Raw genomic sequence first — 23,944 nt, 5'->3', positions numbered from 1 at the left:
CCTTGTGTGACAGTCACATAAAACACATTTTCACAGTATAGTCCTTACTGTACCATGTAGATAAGTGATTGGTGTTGCTGCTACAACCATCTTCCACTGACATGCCCTCATCTGCTGTATATTAGGTTATTTCACCTGTCTTCTTTCCCTGTGCTCATTCCTACAATTCATCTGAGTGTCCCTATTCAATACACACACTTCCCCTGAGTGCTCATTTTACATGGCAGTCCACATCTCATTACAGATTATTTACACAGCTTCAATATAGAATACCAGGAATGGGTATCACAATACACTGTACTGTAGATACACTGTCCTGTACTGTGTTTGGACCAAAAACTTCATATTCATACCTCTCAACTGTCCAGATATTCCCAGGATGTCCAGATGTGTTCCTTATCAAATTTGTGGCTTTCTGCTATATTGTTGGGATGTTTTCAAGACTGATGTGACTCAATATTACATATATTTGAGTTCATACCTCTCAACTGTCCTGATTTGCACATAATGGTCCATTTTTTTGTCTTATATTTTTGATCTTTTCTTCATAATATTTTGTTTTTTTTGGCAAAGCATTGGCATTTCATTGAGGACTAAAGTCAGAAAATAATGACAGACATTTGAGTTTCAAAGTTCATGCTGTTCAGAAAATTCATGCTACTGTACAACTTATTATTCTATTAACTTTCTAGGTTTGTAAGAGTAATATTAAAATCTGTCCCTATTTTTGGCCATTTGTCTCCCCCATTATTTATGGCTTTGTCCACATTTTTGGCTCTAAGAGGTTGAGAGGTATGCTTGAATTTCATTCTACCACATTTGTATGTGGCATCTTTGTCAAACATGTCCCTATTTCTGGTTAATTGTTCTTGCATTATGTAGGTGTTTGTGCAGATGTGTTGAACTAACAGATTGAGAGCTATCTGTGAAGCCCTGGTGATCATTGTGGCATTCCATGCAAAGCCATGGACTGTAAATTCTCTTCTTTAACCAGAATTACTATCTGCATTTGCTTACACAGTTTTTTGGCCAACAACACTGTTGCCAATTATGAAACCTCTCTTAGACAAAGCGCAAGGCATGAATATTCATTACACAGTGGTGCTCTCTGCTGTTCACCGCGCACATGTAAACTCTGTGTAGGCTTTGCACTGAACCTACACAGAGTTTATTCAATCCTGGGGATGGGTTTAAACTTAAATTGGGTTCATAGATGTTTCTTGCACCAAGTATGAATTAGTAAAGACTAAATTACAATGTTCAATTTCAGAAATAATAACATGAGAAATGTCTAGTGTGCACTTATAAATGTAATCTAAGCATTCACCTGTTTTGGCAAAAAAGCTGCTCCTACCATATATGTTATAAATGAGGTAGACAACACTGTCTATCATTTGGTCATCATGCTTTTACCACAGTTAGGAAAACCTCTTATCTCATCCAATTAATCTACATAGCAATAGTTCAAGACTCAAGAAGTCATCCTACTACTGTACTCTTCCCTTAAGATAATTATTTTAGAGTTAATTTTATTATCAATTGACATCAAAGTTTGCATTATTGGTATAGTTTCAACATTTAATATGCTTCTGCTTTCTTACCCTAATAACAAACTATATGTATGTAAGTGTATATAATATATATAGATACATAGATGTAGATATATATATATATATATATATATATATATATATATATATATATATATATATATATATATATATATTTAATTTGTTTTGGTTGAAAACACAATAATTATACTGTGCAGAATAAGAAGACATGAAGTGCATGCATGCATAATAAACATTTTAAAGTATAACTGAATTTCAGTTAACAATAATGCTTCTAAGTCATTATAATAAAAATGTGCAGTTGATTGAATAACTAGATTTAAACAGCAGTATTTACTGAGGTGAGAGACAAAACAATTAATTTACAGTGAGCATAAAGCAACTGGCATGTAATCTTGCAATTACAGGCAAGATAAACTGCCCTGCCTCACACTGCTGTAAAACATTCAGGGAAGATATTTATGGTGCACAGTTCATTTTGTTGATGAGCAATATTCAACTGTCAAAAAGATACAGAAATAAACCATGTTGGCAGTTACCAATACAAGTGGATTCTGTAGTAACTTTAAACGCAATAGGACTGTCTAACAAGATAATTTTTTATGGAGACATGAAGTAATAGCATGTCGGTGTGTTAAAAATTAATGCTCAATACTGAAGCATAACAGTGAAACATAAGCATGTTCTTCATATCTTGATGACGTCATTGGCTACGTAAGCTATTACTATTGTAAAAATAAAACATAGGGGTCAAAATATCCAGTCATCATCATCTCTTTCATGCATGAGATTTAGACATCACAACAACATTAACTAATGTTCACAAATCATCTAGATTTCAGGTTAAACTGTTATCCTCCTCCAGAATAATTTCAGGGAGAACAAGAATAATGTTGAGCATTCTTTTTTTAATATTAGAAAAAAAAAACAATTGTTGATTTTATGGTGAAATTAAATCCAAGTCCAGAAATTCTACTATAAACATTGAAATAATAGTTGATAGTTAGTACACCAAGACATATAAAAACAGCAGATCCAATTCCAAAAGACTTGCTCTAAATGTAAGGGACCAGGTTGAGAGCAGGTGTTTTGGAATCTGGTCCCCCTAGTAAGCTTGTTTATAGATAATCCTACTGAAGTAAGTAACTTACCCTGAGAGCAACTTTTTTTGAATCAAAGCAGAGCTACAATGAGAGCATCTCTGCTGGAAACTGGCCCAGCATTTTTTCCCTAAAATACGTAAACAAGGCTGCCATTCTAATGAAAGATATTTTTATTCATAAGCTGCTTTACAAACCCAAAACTACAGGTTTGTTCTGGGCAAAAAAGTCATTGTGGGAAATCTTATTTCAAGGGTCCCTTTAGGTGGCTTAAATATATGTATCCTAACATTACATAAAGGGGAATTGAAAAGTGTCCTTAAGCATATAAAGCAAATAGTGGTATAGAATTCTCAGAACTAACTGCTACTAGAGAAGAATCTCGTAGAATATATTAGAAAGAAGCTGATCTACAGGACATCTACAACACTCGCCAATCTTCCTAGTTTGTCATCAGTCAACATTTGCTCTAACAATAGCTTGTATAATGGCAGCAGCTACATGCCACATCAATTCAGTTTACTTCCTCACTCACATAGTTCATTAGTGGCCCACCTCAGTATTAGTGATTGGCATTTTCATTCTTCCCAGAATCCCCATTGTACTACCATCAGTTTGACAGACAGCAGTGGCATGTTTAACACCCACTGTACTCTATCAGTGATTAGAATGCACTGCATCTGTTCACTCTTCTGTGTGGTGGTCAGCATCCATGGGCTTTGTCCATACGACCTTTCAGTGTTCAGAATCTATACTCTACCATCATTTTCTTATTGCCAATGGTTGTTGATATATCCCACCACCTCTCCTGTCAGTCATCAGTATCTTATACCTTCTGCTCATCTACATATGTATAAATATATGTATATATATATATATATATATATATATATATATATATATATATATATATATATCATTGCCCCTGCATACAGGAACACCATCCTGACAATATCCACATTACCCAGTCTATAAAATTCACAGGCCTATGAAAATTAGAAGAGGGGCCTCTGATGAAAATTGAAACTTTCTGTCCAAGTCAGACTTTATTGGCAAACAAATGTCAAATAAATTAGAGTTGTGCAGTGAATCTTACCCATTCTGACATGATTGAAGAATTCTTTCACACTCCAAAGGCTTCTGATCATTCCTCACTTCATAAGATACTGAAAACATTATTGAAAAAAGTATATTCCCTCCAGCCCTCGGTCAATGTTTCCACAGTCTTTATCCAGAGATGCAGTATCCTCCTCTGGATCTGCAGGGGATGCTGCTGATGTACTAATGAATTACTGTAAAAATCTCTCTTCTATATAATTAATGCTGTTATAAGTATGGGACTGTTTGAAGTCACCCTGTCTGATGTTACATCAGGCTAAACTCCATGTTTTTTTTTCTATTTTCTATTTTCAACAAAAGTGCGAAGTAAAAAATTTGCTATGACAATACACATCTGCAGAATCATTTATTAAACAAGCTTTTTCAAAAATAATGTATAGAGTTATAAAAGGAACCATAATGAAAGGAATCTATCTGTATATAATTGGGTGAGTATAAGTGGCTACTACCTTGTCATGGTGAAGAGGTTTGTGTATCTCATTAAGGCTGTGATCTACACTGTATTGGTCACCACAGATAGGAAGGTTATGGCAGAGAGCTCAGATGAAATATGGTCAACTGGGCAGAGTAATGGCAATCTTCTCCAGTAACATTACAAAGATAACCCTGTGGACAAAATCAAACTGACAATGAAAGATAACAACCTCAGATCTGTAGGAGTACTGCATATTAATGGGGAGGAGCAGAGGATAGTCAAAAGTATTGCTATAGTTTATGACCCAGATGGATTAAAGCCAAAAGGGTGTATCTCCTGAGATTCTTGTATATGAATTGAAAATCCAGTGTTACAATGTGTTATACACCATAGTTAGTTGGAATATAAAAGCTATAAACCAAGATAAAGTTGATGCAGTTAAGGATGAGGTGACAATAATAAATGATAACATCTTGGTAACTAGTGAACTAAACTGGACTAGAAAGTGTCATTTTTGCATCATGTAATCATCACTTCTTCTACTGAGAATCATAATCTTGCAAAAAGGAATGAATTTACTTTCATTGTAATTAAAGGTGTCAAAAACAATGTTCAGATGTATCCCAAAAATGACAGAATGTTCTCATCTGACATCAAGGCAAAACATTCAGTGTTACATTGATACAGATTTAAAGTTTATGTTCCAACTACAGATATCAAAGATGAGACCACCTTTTGGAAATAGCATCAAAAAGATATTGCATTCAACATACATGACCATATTAATAAAGCTGGCAGTTAAAGTACAGCTATAATAATGGGCAAGTATGGAATTTTGAAGTGCAACATGACGTGGGAAATAGTTTAGAAGAATTCTGACAATGTAATTCACTGTTCATAGCAAACTCTCTTTTTCAAAAAGTCTAAAATATGTTTTTTTTTTTTTTTTTGCACATGAACATTACCACTTGGTCAATGCTGAAATCAGATTGATTGTTTAATTTGCATTTGGAGATGGAAGAGCTCTATATAGTCAACAATTTATTATGCAAAGTTTGGAATTAAGCTAAAGAAAGCAAGAAACCTTTTTAAGCTATCTATGAGTACAACAATATTCCAAATGAATATAAAAATAGGTTTAAGGGACTAGATGTAGTGGACAGAGCATCTGAAGAAACATGTCCACAGGCTACTATTTGTTTATGATATTATCCAGGAGATTGCAACAAAAATATTCCAAACAGAAAGAAGATTAAGAAGACAAAATGTCTGTCTGTCTTTCGAGGCTTCAGAAGTGTCTGATGAAAAAAAGGAGAGGAAAAGGTCAAGGCGATAGAGAAAATATGTCAAGCTGAAAGCATAAATTCAGAAAGCAGCAAGAAGGATACGGAGGCATATTTAAAAGAGCTGTGCAAATAAATAGACGAAGATAGAATGGAAAAGGGAAGGGATCTCTTCAAGATTATTGGTTATATTAAATTAACCTTCCAGGTAAAAATGGACATGACAAAAGGCAAGGGTGGTGAAATATCAGAAGCAAAAGATGCTAGGAAGATGTAATAGGCATCTACAGAATACCTATTTAAGAGTGACCCTAGCATCATTGATACATTCAGCTATATATTCTCTGATTTACAGCCAGACATCCTGAAGAGTAAATTTGAAAGAGACCAAGGAAAAACTTGCCAATAACAAGGCTGCAGGAAGTGTCAAAATTCCAGATTATTTTTTTTTAATTCTTCAAGCTAATGCTAAGTGTTACTTAAAATTTGCCGGCATATATTTGGACCTTTACAGTGGCCAACTGATTGGAAATAGGTCAGCTTATATTCCAACACGCCGCCAATAAAAATGTTAAAGGGAGTTCATATCAACTCATTGTACATGGCAGTAATGATCATGGCTCTCTATGCTAGAGTCCAGTGATATACAGACTGAGACTTTACAGATGCCCAAGCTGGTTTTGGAATAGGGCAGAGGCACCAGAGATCAAATTATCAGCATGTGCTAGGTAACAGAGAAAGCAAAGAAGCTCCAGAAAAAAAATAATTTACTTCTCCTTGACTGACTTCTCTAAAACCTTTGACTTTGAAGAAAAATAACAAACTTTAAGAAATTCACCTTCTTTTATTCTCCTGAGGAATTTGCATGTAAAACAAGAATTGACAGAACTAAAAATGGAATTATTGGTTCTAGTTTAGAGAATGAGTTTAACAAGACAGTATATTGTCAGCCTATTTATTTAAATTGTACACTGAATGTATCATGGAAAATGCTGGATTCCATGAATCAGATCCTGGAATCAAAATTTCCAGGAGACATATCAACAACCTCAGAGATATACTGTTCACATAACTCTGATGGCTAAAATGGGAAAGAGATGATTATTGTATTAATGAATGTGACTGAGGAACATTCCAAAGATAGGTTACTTACTGCTCAACATAAAATGTAATATTAGCAATAATAAATAAATGCTGTAACTGTGCAACTTCATTTCTATGCATGTAGATGGGGATGAGGTAGAGACAAAGCTAGATTTAATTTTCACGGGAAATGAAAGTAAAAGACAATTCTTGGAATGAAAGCAGTTATATGATAAACAGCATGTTGGTAGCATTACACAATTGGTGCACACAGACAATATGTTGGGGCCTGAGAGATCACACTGATGGGGATGAACATTGCAAATTATCTCTCAGGATTTATTCCTGAATGAGTCATGCATAGCCCTAGCCATGAGAAAAAATTTCCATCATGTCCCTCATCTGTGTTTGAAACACATTAGTCACCACCACCTCCCAGATTTGCTCCCTATAATCATCTCTCAGTTGTTCCTAGCATTGTCTCCTCTGGGTTACAGCAGGGATGATGTCAGGTGCATGTTCAGCTTCCTCATCATCATCCTCCTCCTCATCATCATCATCATGATTGCCATCATCTGAGGACTCCAGCATTGGCCTGGCATGCACTCATCTTTTACATCTGATCAGTGATCATTCACAGGTCCCCTGCTCTGTCAAGATGAACCAAAGCACATGACAGAAATTACATATGCTTACCTGATACTACCTATCTGCAGAAGATACCCACTGTGACTCAATGAACAGGCAGAAAACAGTCCACATGAAATGGGAAAATACATTATGACGATAGACGTCTGTACCAACATATGCAATGTACATTAGTAGTCAAAACCATAACAATAAAAAGCAAATGTCTATCAGACTGCACATTGCCATGTAGATCATGGCTGACCATAAAGTGAAACTGATGTGCACATCTGCACTCTAAGATATGTCAATTAGCATCCCATCCACATGTGAGTTCTGCCTCTAAAAATATGAGACTGAAGATGTATTACCATGCATTGAAGTTCTTATTTAAAACACAGTTCAAGATGAAATGGTGCAAACATTAAGAATTAGCATAATTATAATGAACAGATTTGCTGTTAGTGAATGGTTTCTCACGCACACAACACCTTCCCTATGTCACTTTGTCTATACTTATGGGCATGTGCAATAACAGAACATGTACAGACACTGTATCCATCTTATAATATGAGCAGTTTAGTTAAGGCTGTGCAATGGCATGCATAACACAGTTACCAGTGTTGTAGGCAGATGCAATACTGATGTTGAACCAAAAGGAATGCCACAGAGTCTGCCAACACAGTAAGACCCACTCAGTATGTGAATAAGCAAGCAAGCTATCCGTTACTGGATACCACATCCACACACATGTGTTTAAACATACATTAAAAACAGCAGATAAAGCTCTATAGAACACATTGCACTATGTGTGACAGTTACACAAACACAACTTTAATTTAGGTTGTTGCCTAAATGTCAAAAACTATCTTCAGAAAACATGGTTTGCAACTAAACTATATTAAAACAGATTTGTATTTCAATGAGACATGTAAGCACAGCTATAGTGTGATTATTGTGCTTACCTTAGAGATGCATGATGGGTATTCTGGCATTCTAAGCAACATACATGGTTGTGTAAAAAATATGGGCGTATAACAAGGATAAGACATTTTATTTAACACAACATGCAAAGTAAGCAACGTATCTCTGTCCCACCACTACTTCTCCAGCCTGTGCATCTGCTCAATGCATAGGCACAATTTTAGGTCCTGTCTTTTTCACCTACAAAAAGAAAATAGCTACTATGAAAGATGTGGTCCTCAAATAGTAGGGATATACATTGCTCAGATCAAGTTCTAAAAACTTTTCTTTTGAAGAACATCAGAGAATCACGATACATATTTTGCAACATTACACACACAATCCTTTAAATGTTGAACGGACCGGAGGACATGAAATTTAAACATACAAGTCTAAGCTATGTCCACACTCTAACCCTGCCACCTATCTACCTAGCTAACCCAGATTGTTTGATAGCATGTGTTGGGAAAGCAGTGAAAAGATTCAGGTTATGAGTGTGCAGGGATGGGTTACTAATATGGATCATGGCTTAGGATTTACAAAAAAAGGTAATGTGCTGGGCATTTAGGTAAATAATGTGCAAGAATGAATTCATATCAGCACAGTGGTCACAACCAGTAACAGCAAGTGCAAACCTTCATCCCTTAGACAGTGGGAAATTGTCATGTATCACATAGCTTCTGTTAACAGAGGCATACAAGGTGCTGTACATCAAACAGTAATGTATGTGCAAGGACTACATTTATAGATATTCCTTGGCAAAGTGCATATCACAAATCAAATGCATATAAAATCGTATCTCCCTCTTCTGCATTTCAACTATAAGCTTGACTAGTTGACTCCCTCCAAAGATAAAGATGATGTGGTCATTGAAGTGAATTTAATAATGAATGAAAAAAATCACACTTGATACCACTTTTGCAAATCATAGCATATTCCACAAAACTTTTTATCCAAAATATAGCAGTCTGTTCCAAGCATTACACGTAACCCTGTACTTAAAGAATTGCTGTTAACAGAACATTATAGATTATGAATATATTCATAGAAATTCACTGAATAACTGAGTTATTCATAAGCATGCAGAAAATAACCATTAATATCAGTAAGCAAGTATGTAGAGCAAAATATATGACAATGTGTGAAAGACACAAAGATAATATACTGTTATGTTTCTTCTATGTGGAGATGAACCCACAAAGAGTTACTATATTTGTTTATGTCTATTCCTGCGGGTAATGGCTGAATACAGAAATATCAACACATAACTACTATTGGCCATCATAATCAAAAGAAATAACAGCCATCAACAGATAAATGAAAAGATATTTGTAGGCAGTCAGACAGGCATTCCTCTTGGCTTAAACAAATGGGACTCCAATAAGAAGATTTATTTTATTAAAAGGAACAGAATAAAGAAGCTATTTATGAGTTACTATTCACACATAAACAGGTAGAATGACAGATACTTTTGTAGTATAACAGATAACTACGAAAGGCATAGTCATCAGTGACTTAGATGCTATAGACAGCAGTGATATATGACTATAGTTGCTCCGTGAAATGATATCCTTATAAACACTAATAAATAAATGCACAGCATGGGAATAGAACCCCTACATATATGGAGAGTAGTCACTATGTCTTTTTAATTATAGAAATGAGATAATTGTCAGAACAGCTACTTAATTGTTATAAAAGACATTTCTCTGATATATTTGGGACGCAGCTATATCTCTAAATTCTGAAGTAATGCTTAGGTATACGTAGCATTATGACACTTACTGTAAGTATCCTCCAGCTGTCAGCACACCTAGATAACCCTTTGAAGCTCCTCTGTATCCCTCTGCTGCATGTCATCACAACAGTGGCAAACCTGAATTCCAGTCTGGTAGATCCCCATATGTCACTGATGCTCCCTCACAGTCCAGTTACAAATGTCGATCATTGTGAAGTTCTGTGGCCTGGCTCTCATGTGATGCTCCACTGACAGTCAGAATCTGGGTAGTCTCCTCCTCAGTCCAATTGGGTGCATGGACATGTTAAAGCTGTTGTGTTTGGACCTACATTCAACTCATATCTACTATAAGGGTATGAATGCCACAGACAGCCTCAAGAAATGTTACAAGTTGTGTGGCTTTTACAAGTGTTATGTATGCAGGCACTGTTGCATGTTTTTATGTATCACAGTATTATCTGTCACAGTGAGTGTTTCATAGAATTTTACATTGCATAGGAATGCATAGTGTTTACAGTGGGATAAGCTGCCCACATAATTATCTCCATAAGTGAGTCTCCACATGAACATGAACATGTGTATATCGCTGTGTTTCTGAAGGCAAACAGGCATGGGGTGACAATTTCTCCGCACAGGAGAATGAGATTATAATAGATGCTGGGCAACAACATGGGTGAAGATTCCATGGATGGGCAGGGAATATAGAATGGAGAAATAACGCCTATGCTGACCTCATAAACATGGTTAAAGCAGTGGTATGTCACCATAGATCCTATGAGGCCTGTCTCTGATGCTGCTATGACATGATCCTCCATGCAACCAACAGATTACACTGGTATGAAATATCGAGGGATGCCACCAGTGCTGGCCTATCATTGACCCCCTGATGAGATTACAATATTTCATCCATCTCTACATGTGGTGGGTGGGATGTGATACATACTTGGTGGTGGGGAAGAAGCAGGAATTTCAGGCCAAACATGTATGTGTTACTTTGCATAACATGGATGACTATAAAGTAAATCATTGCATATTGCTGTTGCATGCATATTATTGTATTGTAATTTTTGTTTTTAAGCAGTGGAATTGAATTGTGCTGAGAGGTCCACACAGAGTGTTGATGATCAACATAAGTGTAATGGCGTGTAGCCATACAACTGCAGTGCAGACAGAACACTGCAGCCAACATGTGCAATGATATCTGCATTAATGTTCACAGGTTCTTCTAGTCCTGCACAACAGCAGGAAATGGCAAGTGAGTGTTTCCGTATAATGTTACTATGATCACTAACTGTTACTGCCTCAGCCTCATGTCATGGCATTGTTGTTTACTGTCACATTGATATTTCCCTAACATTGTACACTACAGGTACATTTACAGGAGGCACAAGCCATATGGGTGCAAATGCAGACAGACCAGGTATGTTATCACAACAGGTTCATAGGTTGCAGCAAAGTGCAGCAGACCTATGGTATATGATATTAATGTCTCTGTTTTTCTACACAAAAATATCTGGCCAACAGGTGCACAATACATCATGCGAGTATCTGCAGCCGCTGTTACTGTGTTTTATATGTCATCACGTCACTATTCTGTTGCCTGCATACATGACTGTGTTGACTTTCTCTTTACTTTACCCCTGCAGAATCTGCAGTACAACACAGACAAACTCACAACATCGGGAGCCTGTCAGTGGTATGCTATTACCTATCTTTCATGCATGCCATTGCTGTTATTCATGTTGTTGTCCAGGATAAATACTGTGTCCTTTTACACATTCCTAGATCAGACCACATAATCATCAAGTGCACAAACAAGTGGTATGCTTATATAATACCTCCTGAATGTTTTAACACTGTTGGAATGGTGCTTGTTGACAATGATGTGATTAGGAATGCTGACTTTTTTCCCTACAATAGTTGTTCATCCCTCTTCTCCACACTGTCTTCCCATGAGGACTTGTCAGTTCTTTATTATGTTTGTATTCCTCACATGTCATGTTTCTTGGATATGTAACATAACTGTCAACTCCTTGCTAAGCATATTCCATGAACCATACACAGACAAGATTTAATGGCAAATCAGTATTATCTTTAACATTGCAGTGAAATATATGTGCCATATATCTTTAATGATATCCAGCATGTGATGTAAGCATTTGTCCTGATCTGCAACATTCAAAATCTGCATGGGTACTAATTCAGACATATTTTGTTAGGTTGACTTTTTCAACTATGGTGGTGAGGAAGAGAATAGTGCCAAATTTAGAGCACAAAGGTGGGCTATCCAGGAGTCTGTGAGTTTTGTGGCACTCTTTGAGAAGCACTACTGCCATAGGCTGCTGCAGTGCAGCCACAGACTCCTGCAAGTGGATACTACAGGGTCTCAATATAAGGCCGGGGCTTGCAATAGCTTAATTAAGACTGTCTTCAATGTGAAAGGCATTGCAAGCAATGGGAAATAATGTCATCACCACTATAGAGACCTTAAGAAGTACAAACAGAATCCTCTAAGCCAATGGGTGGATGAATTTAGAACTAGGAACTCCTCCAGATGTGTAAAAATACTGAACTGTAACTTGCCTATGATATGGCATGAATGTTCTAACCAGTCAACCTAGGTACTCATTTTGCTTTTGTATATATTTATTTTCTTTTCTTTGTGTACTATACAGGTGCAGAGGAGATAGTTGCACACTATGAGGTGCAGCAGGAAGATTAACTCACCACAGAGAGGAACTGGGTAAGTATGACTCAGTTACAAATGCAAGCCACAATGTTATCTTCATTCCTTCAGTCATTAGCAACTTGAAAAGGCATACCTCAACCTTCTTCTCAGGCATGAATGCCTTCCCCAATACTCTTGCTGCTTGCACTAGGCAATGAGAACTGCAGCTTAACTATATGTGTGGTGAGTAACCAGAGACAGCAATTGTCATTACCGGATAAACATTTATAAAATATTAGGAGCAGCATGTCAGGAAGAATTAAGTTATAGTAATTGCAATTAGTAAACTAGAATGCATATTTCCTATCCATCATAGGGAAATAAGGACTGATGTTTCTTATATCATAACTGTATGATTTGTTTATTTTATGACACATAAATGCCTTTTCATCATATGTAGATGCAGGAAAGGTGTACAATAGTTAATTATCATATTCATTGATGTATTTCAACACCAAGTTTATTGAAAAAGCATAGTATTGTGACATGCCATGTATCTAATTATTTCTTTCACTTGTCTCCCTCCACCAGTTTTCTTTTATTTACTTTTTTATTTTTGGGGGGAGTTATAATTTATAATCAATCAGCTGTTTGCTAAACTTGCTGCTGAAAAATTAATAATCAACAGCACAAAGAGGTACATCAACCACTCACTTCAGGCCACCATACCTCAACAGATGGCAGCATCGACACCCAACATTTTGGGGTCGCAACCTCACCTGTCAGTGTTGCCTCCACCATTCATGCCCTTCTTTCTCCAACTGTATCAGCTAGCTCTGCCTTGGATGCTAGTGCAGTAGTACTCTCCAGGAGCAGGAGTAGTAGTAGTAGTAGTAGTAGTATAAATAGTAGCAGTGGCAGTTGTAGCAGTATAAGTAGTAGTGGCAGTAGTAATATAAGTAGTAGTATTAGTGGTAGTAGCAGTAGTATAAGTAGTAGTAATAGCATTAATGGTAGTAGTAGTAATATTATAAGTAGTATTAGTAGTAGTAGTAGTAAAGGTGGTGATTTTGCCACCCAGAAGGATCTGGCATGGCTGGTGGAGGATATAAAAGACAGTCCACATATTGGCAAGGTTGAAAAGGTCCTGCTTTACATTGCAAAGATGATGCCACACATGACACTGACCAGAGGGCTGCTACAGGAGAAAGTGATACCATATCTGAGGGTGAGGACTAGATTTTCACTGTTCTCAAGCTGGATGTGGATGCACTGCTAATGTACCCTACATATCCCTAAACATGGTGCCCTACAACCTTTTGTCTACATCACCATCTCTGTCTGTGTCATATGTCCTGTATGTCCACACATGCTTCCTAACCACCTCTAGCTCTCTAATTCTTATGCACCTTCCCAATATTCCTGTGCCCCCCAAAAAAATAAATAAATAAAAATAGGCATCAGTCCTACAAAAAAAAAAAAAAAATATATATATATATATATATATATATATATATATATATATATATATATATAAACTTTACAATAAGAGGAGAAAGCTATTACATGATAGAACAAAATCCATAAAAGGGAAGTCACCCCTGATCATTATTAGTAAAAAAATACGAGCACTCATAAAATCAACTAAGGCCAATTTTGAGAGAAAAATTTCCATGGATTCAAAGGACAATCATAAGGCCTTTTTCAGCTATGTTAGGAACCTGGGTGGAAACTCCCAGATATGCTCAGAATTAGTCCAAAATGATACAAAATCACTGAACCCACAGACATTGCCAACATACTGGCAGACAGGTTCAGTGCAAACTTCACCCCCCTCTCCCCCCCTAAAGGAGAGATAACTATCCCAGCGGAGTGTATCCTCCCAGACATCTTAAATGCGCAGGTGAAAGCTGCTCTCTCTAAAGCTAAAAACACAGCATCAATGGGACTGGATGGTGTCCCCGGCTGTGTGCTACATGAGCTAAATGAGGAATTAAACCCGCACATAAGCAGCTGTTTAATCTCAGCCTTACCACAGGATACATGCCCAAGGAGTGGTGTACGGCAACTGTGGTCCCACTCCACAAAAGCAGTGCCTCTACGGACCCTGGTAATTACCGCCCCATAAGCTTAACAAGTCTAGTCTGCAAAGCTATGGAGTGGATCATAATGGAGCTCATAAACAAAGATATAGGGGACTTGCAGACATTGGACCCGACCCAGTTTGGCTTCGTCAAGGGCAGATCATGCCTTTTGAACTTGGTCGACTTCTTTGAAACAGTCACCAAGGCCATTGATGAGGGAAAGGCAGTCCATACAGCCTACCTTGACCTTGCAAAGGCTTTCGACACAATACCCCACTCGGGTATTGTAGAAAAACTTACCAGCTTAAATGTAAACCCATATGTCACAAGATGGGTTGCAAACTGGCTTAAGGACAGAACCCACAGGGTTAGAGTTGCTGGCGCTATGTCAGACTCTAAGCTGGTCACAAGTGGTGTCCCACAGGGCTCGGTCCTTGGCCCCCTATTGTTCGGCATCTACTTCTCAGAAGTACAGGCCAACATGGGAGGACTTTGGCTGACAAAATTTGCAGATGACTGCAAACTGGGCGCCATAGTGGAAAGTGCATCGGACACGGATATCCTTCAGAAGGGACTCAAGGAAACAGATAGCTGGTGCCAGAGCCATGGCCTGAAGTTAAACGCCAAAAAATGTATAGTCATACCTTTTGGGAAAAACAAGGTAACCCCAAGCTACCGTATAGGTGGCAATCCACTAAGCACAGAAGAGGTTATCAGGGACCTGGGGACCCAGGTTGACAGTGGCCTTTCTTTTGGCACTCACATTGCTAAAGTGGTTAGAAAGACCTTCTACATTGCCCACCTGATCATGAAGGGATTCACATCCAGATCTAGTGAGGTCATTGTTCCCCTGTACTCTTCACTTATCAGACCAATGATTGAGTACAATGCCCCATTCGGGATGTATCTCACCCGACATCTGCAGCAATTGGAGAGACCCCAAAAGTTCCTCACCAAAAGGATAAAGGGACTCCAAAATCTGTCATATGCTGCCAGATTGAAGAAACTCCAGCTCTATTCAGTCGCATACCGTCTGCTCAGAGGTGACATGTGCCTGACATACAAGGCCATGTCCAACCCGGAATTAATGGACATGCTCCACCTCAAAAAATCCAAATCCACCAAAACCACTAGATCAAGCGACTTAAGCCTTAGCACGGATATAAATAGGACATGCTGGAGGGATAGATTTATCACTCAGAGACTCCCTATGCTGTGGAATAAAATCCCGGTCCATGTGAGGCAGAGCACCTCACTGACTCTGTTCAAGAGAAATCTTGACCTGTGGATGGGAGATCGTAGGTTTACCCCAGGAATCATCTCTGTGTCACTGCTGGACAGAGGCACAACAAACTAATGGGCACAGTATTTTTTCATATAAGGGGTGGCGTAAGCCACAAAACTTTGGGCTAGGCTTATAAATGCCTTAGGGCAGATAGCCTAGTATAAACCTATGAACCTATGAACCTATAAATATATATATATATATATATATATATATATATATATATATATATATGCCCCATACATATCTCACCCGTTCACCTATGTATCACCTTGACAGAAATTATTTGGTCCAATTGACCATACAACATTATTCTGCTGCTGTCACCCATCAATGGTGTGGTAATTCTGCAAAGTCATGAAATTGTGTGTACCACTGTACATTTACATTGTCAAGAAGTGAATAGGTAAGATTATCTCCCATGATCCTCCTGCAAAGTCTTGTATTCTTTCCTGTGTGTGCAACTCTCTGCTTGCCAACCCATTTTCACCACTGTGCTATCAACCCCTTTTTCACATGTTTAATACAGTCAAAAAATCAGATACACATACAACATATCCAGCCAGAAATGGCCCATCGAAAAGTGTCCACTTTTTGTCCTCAGCATTTGCGTGGAGATTGGCAATGCTGAGTGACAGTGAACACTGTTTTACTTTTTACTGCATAGGATGATTTCCATTTAGTCTGTAGTGGTCCATTTATTTTCATGAAAATGTGCTTAAATCCACTATATTATGAAAATATATAGTAAAGGCAGACCAAAGACAGTACTGCGGAAAAGTTAATTTAACAATTCTTAGGCTGCTGGATTGCATTAAATTAAGAGTTTTGCATAGTGCCATGGGTTCTGTTATAGCTTTATGTCAATTTATTATTTCATGACATTTCATATTAATATCATATATTTAACTGCAAACCTCTGTATTTCTCTACATATAAAATAATTGCTTAACACAATATTGGAATACTGCAAAACAACATTTAGAACATTGCAGCCCCAGCAGGGATACTTATAAAGTCTGCCTTATCCTGGTTAGGTATTCATGTTTATTGCAGTCTCCTACCCCTTATTTTTACCTATAGCAAGCCCTATTGTGCAGAGCATGACAGATTAATGATGAAGTAAGACTAAACACCATTCAGATGTTCCTACATGTCCCACAAAACATATTGCTTCTATTCCTCACTGCATCTGTTTTTGTATCTCTCTGTTCACCCCATGTCGCTTCATTAAGTTGTCACTAATTATCTAATTTTAATGTTGTAAAGTAGTAATGACTTTGTGGCATGGAGAGTTATTGCTCACATGTTTAGAAAGAGTTTGAAATAATTTCACTGATTCTAATCCAACCATTAGCTAAGTGTTACTGACTCTTTTGGGTACACTAATTTATGTGTACCTGTTGGCCTACATATAGTTATGAGCCACCATTATCCCTCTTCTGTCATAATCTACTTGGTCCCTGCCTCCATGCCCCCTTTTGATGTATCTTCTTCATTCAGTATCATTAATCTTCCATCTCTACATTTGCACAATGTCTGGCACTGGGAAGCAACTGCAAATAAGGCTAAATGAAAGTACACAGCTTATGGCAATATCTTGGGATTTGATTGCCTTTATCTGCATTACTTTTCCACACTTTGCTTCTCCGTGCTTAGTTATGATTAGTCAGCTTGATGTACATTTGAATAAGACAAAGAGCTGGCTGTACAGAATATGGTGTTCAATAGTGTAATGAAGATGATTACATACATTTTCTTATCTGAAATCTGCTGACACATGGTAACTATCACAATTATAGCTTTCCATGTGTTGTGCTTAGATAATACTTATGTGTGCATTTTTTTCTCAGCATGCTGTAAATGTCCAAATGCATATTGATAATGAAAAAGTATTTCAGGATGCGTTGTCTGACCCCTGTGGATGTAAATGTTGGCTACAGCTTTACTTAACACATCATTGTTTTGCTGTTATAGTGATGTGCCTGATACTATTCTGAAGCCTGCATTGTATAGATGATTGCATGGAAGTCATCACAGAGTAACATAGATTCATTCCAATTTCCATTCTAAATTCAACACTTCTAAATATGATTATGCACATGATAGCACTTTGTCATCAGCACCATAATTCAGCTTAGCAGTGCTGTGCTCAGTGCAATAAAAAAGAGAAAATAAATTAATTATAGTTTTATGTTGCACAACGTTTGTATGTCTGTAGGTGATATTGAATTCAGAATTATGTTGACTTTTCTGCTTTAAAGTGTTGACACTTACACTGTGTTATATGCTTTGTTAACCTATTGCCATGGAACCTATCACCTTCATTCTGCAGTGCACTATCATATTTAAGACGTGCATGTTTGCCTTGCCACTGCGTATAGTGGAAATATGAGACAGTACAAGGGTGATCATCCTGAAATGAAGTCACAGGAATGTTTGGTGATAATCAACTGGTGTACACTAGTCAATGTGTATGTTATGCCATTATGTGGAACATGGCAATGTCCCCCACAGTAACACAATGTACACCCACAGTAACACAATAAATACTAAAGAGAGCATGCATATTTCAGTAGAGAATTATGTCATTACATGTATCAATCATAGCTGTGTTAAAATTTTCTGTGAACACATATGCATGTGTTGTACAACCTGTGATGCACAGTACCATCTCTTCCAACAATGAATTTTTTGCAAATATTCAAATGTCCTATTTCAGATTGGTAATGTCAGACTACTCCTGTGGCATTTGCAGCTAAAACCATGCTTTTTAGATTGTGTAATGAGATAGGAAGGAGTTTCCATGCCCAACATGTAAGACGCAAGCATATGTGTGTGTGTGTGTGTGTGTGTGTGTGTGTGTGTGTGTGTGTGAGTGTGTGTGTGTGTGTGTGTGTGTGTGTAATACTATGTGATACTTAGTGCTGTATTCACTTCCTATTAGAAGAATGTTCAAAGTGCCTACGAAAGGAAAAACTCGTAGTTGAATAAAAAACTGCTTTATTGTAATCCACCATAAACGCTCCTTCATAACATAAACGCTCTTTCATAACATACGTTTTCGTCCACCCTGGACTTCATCAGATAACTTTCTCCCTCCCTTTAATGCATTTATAAACCGGCTGTTCTTGGACATAGATAAACACAGCTGTCAGTAAAGGAATCTTTACTGACAGCTGTGTTTATCTACGTCCAAGAACAGCCAGTTTATAAATGCATTAAAGGGAGGGAGAAAGTTATCTGATGAAGTCCAGGGTGGACGAAAACGTATGTTATGAAAGAGCGTTTATGTTATGAAGGAACGTTTATGGTAGATTACAATAAAGCAGTTTTTTATTCAACTACGAGTTTTTCCTGAAACACTAACGTGTTATTGGTGACTTTTAAGTGCCTTTTACAACACTTTTTGGTGATATTAGAAGAATGTATTTAACTGTTATCATACCTCACTTATTCCAATTTTGCAGAACCATCCTCTAGGAGGCACAATGTTGAGGTCATCTTGACAAAAGTGCACTCTCTGCCATTCAGAGTCAAATGTCTTCTGTTGAGCTTATGACTAATGCAGCAATCTCTAAATTGTGTAACTTGATAGGTGGGATGTTTGATGTTCAACACGTGAAGCTTGTGTGTGTGCATGATGGTGTGTAACACTTGCTGTTCCATCCACTTCCCATGAGAAGATTACATGTAATTGTCCACACTGCTAATTTATCACACCTTTGGATGACACAGCCTGTGTAAAACACAGTTATGAGGTCATGCTGACAAAAGTGCACTCTTGACCTTTCAAAGTCAGACTTCTTCTGTGGTGCTTGCAAATAATATAGTGCTCTCAAGATTGTGTGACTGCAAAGGTAGGGGGTTTGATGCCCAGCATGAAAGACTTGTATGTATGCATGTATGTTTGTGACTGTGTGTAACATTTGCTGATGTATCCAGCTCCCTGAAAAGATCACATTCAATTATTTACATTGCTCTCTTAACCTACTTTAAGATGAAACATCATCTGTGAAATGCAATGATGAGGTTATCCTGACCAAAGTGTACTCTGTACCATTAAGAGTCAGACTTCTTCTCTGATGCTTGAGAATCATGCATTGGTCTTTAGATTGTATAACTATTTAAATAGGAAGTTTAACTCTCAATTTAAGATGTGTGTGTTTGTGTGTAAAATGCTTGTTGCTGTATCCACTTCCCCTGGAAAAATACATTTCAATGTGCGCAGAGTTTCCCATATCACAACTTTTTACAGAGACATTGGCTGTGAAACACACAGATGAGGTCACCCTGACAAAAGTGGTCTCTGTCCTCTTAAGAGTCAGACTTCTACTGTGGCACTTTCAGCTAATACAGTGCTCTCTCTGTCGAATAATCACACAGACAGGCAGTTTAACATGGAGAATTTGTGTAGGCAGAATTATTTTTGCTATATCCACTTCCTCTCAAGAGAATGCATTTAACTGTGTACACTGCTCCTTGTGAAACACACTGATGAGGTTATCCTGACAAAAGTGCACTGTCTCTCATTAAGAGTCAGATTTTTTTTTCTGTGGCACTTGTGACTAATACAGTGCTCTTTAGATTGTGTAAATAGATAGACAGGAGGTTCAATGCCCAATATGGAAGATTTGTCAGAGTTGTTCGCAAATCAGCAATGACAAAACTAAACTAATGACATTTCACCTACTCTCTCTTGTCATTTGTCATGTATGTTTCTTGTCTAAATTGGCACACTGTTTGTTTTTACTATGTTTCTTGACTGTTATTTGATTGGCATGTAGCATTTACGTAACCATACAACACTTGCTTCTGTATTATATGTTCATAGGTGATGAACCCCTTTCCTACTGGTACCACAGTCATTTCTTTGCAAGAGCAAGTCCATTTCTGATTTACCTAACATTACATATGTAAGGTCCTTTTGTTCTTGTGTATACTTGCTGAGGTAAAGACTACAGCAGTGTTGTCAGCTTCCACACATAAACTCCCTGTATATAAATCTCATATGCAATATCTGAATTCCATGCATTCATCATATTAAGTATCTTCTGTCCTTACTGTTATCTCAAGTCAGCTTTTAATTAACATGTATATCACACTTTCACTTCTCTTTGTTACTCTGTGGCTTTATGCCCCTTTCTTATCCTTTATTGGCATGTCTGTTTTTATTTATGTGCATAACTGCAGGATTGTCATGGGCATTGATTATCATTACATCAGTATTGCAGGATTTATGTCAAAAATGAATCTTTAAACATTTCCCCTTCAACATTAATAATTCTGTATAACAAAATTTAGTGTACCAATTATATTGCACTTCCCCTCATTCTGTATTCTTTCACTGTACTTGCTCTTATATGTCTGGACTTTAGTTCGTGCTTGTAAGTGAGCATTGCCTATATGTGAGCTGTTTTGTTTACATGCTGTTCTTGTGCTTGAAAGAAACTTTCCATGGCCATGACCACTGTTGCTGGCCACAGAAAGATGCTTGCAAATGTGTAGGCATGATGATCAGCTTACATATGTGATTAGCACTGCTGCTCATTGTGCTAACATGCTTACATTGTGTAGGTATAGTGCGGCGCCCACATGAGTGTTAATAAATCCTAGGATTAATCTATACTGCTTTGTGACATCTTGTGCATTTGAACTCTATGATGTTTTACAGTAAGATGTCTGCTTTTGGAGAGAAGCATGATCATTTCATGGCCAAGGAGAATGCTTTCCTTGGAAAAGTCAAAAAGGCAGTATTACCTTCATTTGCTAAGGTGTGGTGGTAGTTAGCAGCAGATTACCAGGCTATTTAAAGCAATCTCCTCAGAGTTACTGCTGCTGACGGTCATGCCCACACTGTACAACATTGTCATTATATGTACTGTGCAGATCACCTGGCTATGAGCATTGCAACCAACTGCCATTTTAGTGGTAATACTGCCATACAACCCCCCCCCACACACACACACATACATACATGCATACTGGGAGGTTTCTAGTATAGCCTCGGGTGCCAGTGTCCCTCAAAGACAAATCCAAGTGATGGAGTACAGGATGGCTTCCTTATTGCACACTCAGGCATGTGCTATCATTTTAGGTTATTTCTTATATGGCTACTACATGACAAATACTAATCTGATAGTGAACATGCAAAAATACATGTACAGATCATGTCACATTGGTATGTGAACCTTGTGGTGCTTACCTTTCAGATGAAGAAAGTGCACATATTTGACATGAGTGATGCAGTCTGTGTAGAGGACCATTTTAAGACAAGGTAATCTGTGTTTAGGTATCCATAATGTGTGTAGATATCTTTAAAGGTCCCTTGTGTATAAAATATGCTGTAGCTAGACAGAATTAGCTATGTCTTCATAAAAGATACATTAATATATTCCTTATTGTTTGCTGATTTTCTAGCTGTTATTTGATGGCATCAGACTCCAACTAGTATTGTCTCATGAATAATTTGGACAGCATTCATTGTTCTTTGTGTAACAGTCAGGGCACAGCGTTTAACACTATCTTGATGACAAGTTCTGCCATGACCTATGTCATGAACATGGAGGAAAGGCCAAGTATCACACAGAACTTAGTTGTTGGTCATACATGAAATGCCACATCTGTAGAGGAGGAGTGGACAGAAATGCAGGTATGCTCTGCCTCCAATAGACTTAGTGATGGTGGTCAAGGGATTCTGATAATGGTGATAATACTGCAAAATCTTTGAGATAGTTGGCTATTTTGAACAAACAGTACCTTTCCATGGCACTCGACCTGTGGAAAATGACAAAGGCGGGTAACCTTTTGCTGCTGGGCTATTTGATCTGCCTTTGCACATCCATGTTCTTCTGGAGGCTGGTGACCACTAGGCTTAGCAAGGCATGGGTTCCCAGGCTAACAACAAGATATCCTTACATCATGCCTCACACATGCTAGTGCATGATGGCATTGAGTGGCATCATTATGAATATTTGTTGAGTATGCAAGAAAAACATGTTACTATGTCACAATGCCAGGAGTTATCAACTGTACTATGATGTGTTCATGAGCACATATGCCCATATTCAGCAGAGCAGATGTTTACTTGAGTATGCAGGGACATCGCTGTAGTATTTCACTAAAAGAGGTTCAGCTGGCTTTACAAACAGTTGGCAGTTGTGTCGCACCTTGTCTGTGACCTATCTAGTCAGGTCAAGTAATACCATGATGTGCCTATACCCCAGAATTTGAATCTGTATCCTGCACATCTATCACACTGTCATATACTGTCAGTATCACTGCTGCTGATCTTCAGAGACAGGGAATTTTTAAGGATAGCATATCTGGACCTTACATGAGTCTGGTGGATTACAGTCACATTCATAAATATCATCATAATATGGAGCCCCCCTCCACAAATGTTAGGGGTGTGTCTCTCTTATGGTAACCCCATCCATCATGCATTTCATGTACCTGATGGGTGCTGAAAGCATGTCTAACAAGTGCCCTGTTTCCTGTACATTGGTGAAAAAAGTGCCACAAGTAATTAATTTTATATAGTGTGAAGGAAAGTGAAGTTTGATGCTGCAAGTAAACAGGACATCCATTAATCTACAAATTCTATATCAGCTGTGCACTGCAATGCCCTAAATGAATGCAATATGTTACTCTTTATTTATATATTTATACTTTGTTGACCAGGTTAGTCTTGCTAGGCCAGTGGCCTCTTTTTAGGGGAGACCCGAGGTAGTATTCATATTAACTAGTGAAAATTTGACCAGGTCACCAGGAAACTTCTCCTACTGATTTTCATAAGTGCCATGAGTTCTTTTAAATCCACCTAATCTACCACCAGCTCATGCAGATGAGGCCTCAGTTTAACATCTCAGCTGAAGGATGGCATGCTCAGGACACCTAAAATCAGGGCCTGAACAGTACAAACATATGATGTGTCACCAGCTAGTCTGTGCGTGTTCTTCAGTGGGCTTGCACTCCATATGGGATTAGTTTCACTGTCTTGCACAGA

Source organism: Protopterus annectens, chromosome 2.part2, assembly GCF_019279795.1.
Source record: "Protopterus annectens isolate FY-2018-M chromosome 2.part2, PAN1.0, whole genome shotgun sequence".
NCBI lineage: Eukaryota > Metazoa > Chordata > Ceratodontiformes > Protopteridae > Protopterus > Protopterus annectens.
Note: the sequence above shows the minus strand (reverse complement) of the source record.